The sequence below is a fragment of the Arachis ipaensis genome, chromosome B06 (assembly GCF_000816755.2).
Source record: "Arachis ipaensis cultivar K30076 chromosome B06, Araip1.1, whole genome shotgun sequence".
In the NCBI taxonomy this organism is placed as follows: Eukaryota; Viridiplantae; Streptophyta; class Magnoliopsida; order Fabales; family Fabaceae; genus Arachis; species Arachis ipaensis.
This window is the reverse complement of record NC_029790.2, coordinates 78,790,422-78,793,287: the sequence shown is the minus strand read 5'-3', so window position 1 is coordinate 78,793,287 and position 2,866 is coordinate 78,790,422. Positions and strand designations below refer to the sequence as shown.

General features: G+C 36.6%; 1 pseudogene; it reads left to right on the top strand.

Moving 5' to 3' along the window:
- Positions 393-2,250, top strand: LOC107646953 (annotated as a pseudogene).

Sequence of the window (2,866 nt, the reverse complement as noted above, 5' to 3'; positions counted from 1 at the left end):
AGTATCTTGTTAGTTTTTCTTTCTTTCAAAATTGAATTTCAAATCTTTAAAAATCTTTTTAAATATTATCTTATCCTGTTTGAATTATTCTTTCAAAAATTAAAATTTCAAAATCTTTGTTTGACTTTTTAAATTTCAAAACTTTTTAAAATCAAGAGTAAAAGACAAATAGGTCCCTGACCTTTTAAAACGTAGACATTTTCGTCCCTCAAGATTGGAAAATACATTTCGATCCCCTACGTTTTAAAACGGCGGACAATTATATCCTTCCGTCCGTTTTGGGCAAAAAACGGCAACGGAACCAGCTGACATGGAGGGGCAGTGAATGACGTGGCCGTTACAGTTGCTGAGGTGGATTGAGACGAAATTTTAGTGGACAATTATACCCTTTCTTTCTTTTTCTCTCAGAAACATTTCATCAAACACCATGTCAGCTCCACTACCACTAACCCTTTTCCTCTTCTGCATTATCATCTTCTTCTTCCATTGCTGCATGTGCAATGACTCATCATCAACAACAACCCTTCAAACCCTTAAGCCCATCCTCCCAAACAAAAGCCTAGGCCCAGGCCCATCTCATCCATCAATAGCAACAATCCCTGCATTCCCTGAACAATCTGATGTCAAAGGTTGCCCCTTGACACTCTCAGATGAACTCTTTGACGGTATAAAGAATGCTTGTGGAGGCGGTGGTGGTGGTGGTTCTGACATGGAGCTCCACCGCACACGGTGCTGCCCTGTTCTTGCATCATGGTTATACTCTGCATATTCTTCCATTGCATTAACCTATAGCCATACCCACACATCATCATCATCATCATCATATGAGATACCATTGTTACCAGATGACTCAGAAACATGTGTGAATGACTTAGAGAATGCACTGAAAGTAAGAGGGATTCAGCTGAAAAGACCCAATGAGACATATGATGTTGTGTTCTGCTTCTGTGGGATAAGGCTTCACCCTCTGAGTTGCCCAGATGCATTTTCAGTTAATGAAAATGGTGAACTTGTTGGGATAAAACTGTGAGAATGTTAGAGAAGAATTGCATCAGTAGAACCAACAATGTCAATGGCTTCCCTGGTCTTGGTGGCTGCGCCAAGTGCTTGAACACACTCTATAGGATCAGTTTTCTATTAATCTTTTCCCAAAATAGATAAAAAAAAGAAATTTTTGTTTTGATTTGGGGTTGTTTGATTCATTATTTTGACTTAGAATTTGATGGATCTTTGTTGAATATGATGAATTTGAGTTCATTTTATTGATGTTGATCTTCTTCATGGTTTGGTGATTTGGTAAAGGTGTATTTGTTTTATCTTTCTGTTTGAGAGTTTGGTTTCTCTCTAAGTTATCTTGCAATGTCACCATCCTTCACGCGCTTTTGGAGTTTGTGCGCTTCACGGAAGTCATAAGAACCAATTGAAGCCAAAGTTCTTGAAAAAGGTTGCAAGGAGATGAGGGCTAGTGGCCTATTACTGAAGTTTCTTGAGGCAATTCTCAAAGCTGGAAACCGGATGAATGCCGAAACTTCTAGGGGAAATGCACAAGGTTTCAACCTAAGTGCTCTTAGGAAGCTTCCTAATGTGAAAAGCATTGATGGGAAGACTAGTTTGCTACACTTCATTGTAGAGCAGGTGGCTCAATCAGAAGGAAGAAGATAAGCTATGAATCAAAAGCATAACATTCCCAAAATCAACGGTGATATAAGCAACTCCAATGAAAACAATAATAGCCTTGTGCAACATGAGAGAGAGAAAGAGTATCTGATGTTTGGTTTACAAGTGTTATTGGGAGGTATAAAGGATGAGTTATCTGAAGTAAAAAAAGCAGCAATAATTGATCATTAGAATTTCATTAGGATGTTATAGATTCTTAATGCTCGTGTTAGCGAAATTCGAGAGATTGTAACCAAATGTTGTGGCGAGAACAATGAGAGAGGTGGATTTGTTAAGGAAATGAAAGGGTTTGTAGAGGAATGTGAGGAGGAGCTTAAAGTTGTGAAAGATGAACACCTTAGGATCATGGAGCTTGTGAAGAAAACCAATGAGTATTATTTAGGAGGTGGAGGAGGATCAAACCCCTTTGAACTGTTTCTTATTGTGAGAGATCTTGTACATGAAGAACCCCCTCACTCATCATGGACGATCGCACAAGCAGCGGCCATGACTTCCACCTTGCGTTTGGATGAAATAGGGCTCATCGGTAGAAACGGCGTCGTTTGGCACTTCAGGGACGAATTTGTCCACTAAAATTTCGTCCCAATCCACCTCAGCAACTGTAACGGCCACGTCATTCACTGCCCCTCCATGTCAACTGGCTCCGTTGCCGTTTTTTCCCAAAACGGACAGAAGGATATAATTGTCCGCCGTTTTAAAACGTGGGGGATCGAAATGTATTTTTCAATCTTGAGAGACGAAAATGTCCGCGTTTTAAAAGGTCAGGGACCTATTTGTCTTTTACTCTAAAATCAAAGCTTCTATCTTAAATTTTAAAATCTTATCTTATCTTGTTTGAGTCTTTCTTTCCAAATTTGAATTTTAAAATCTCTCTTTGAATTTCTTATTTTTAAATTTAAAAAATTTTCAAAATCAAATCTTTTTCAAATCTTATCTTTTTTTCTTGATTTTGAAATCTTGTTATCTTATCCTTAATTTTAAAATTAAAATTTTAAAAGTTGAGTATTTTGTTAGTTGTTTTTTTCAAATTTGAAATTCAAATCTTTAAATTTTCAGATCATATCTTATTTATTTTTTCCTTAATTCTATTTATTTTATTTAAATTCAATTTTAAATTTAAATTTTAAAAGTTTGGTGTTTCTCTGGTGTTTTCTCTTTCATTTTGAATTTCAAATTTCTTTTTCAAAAC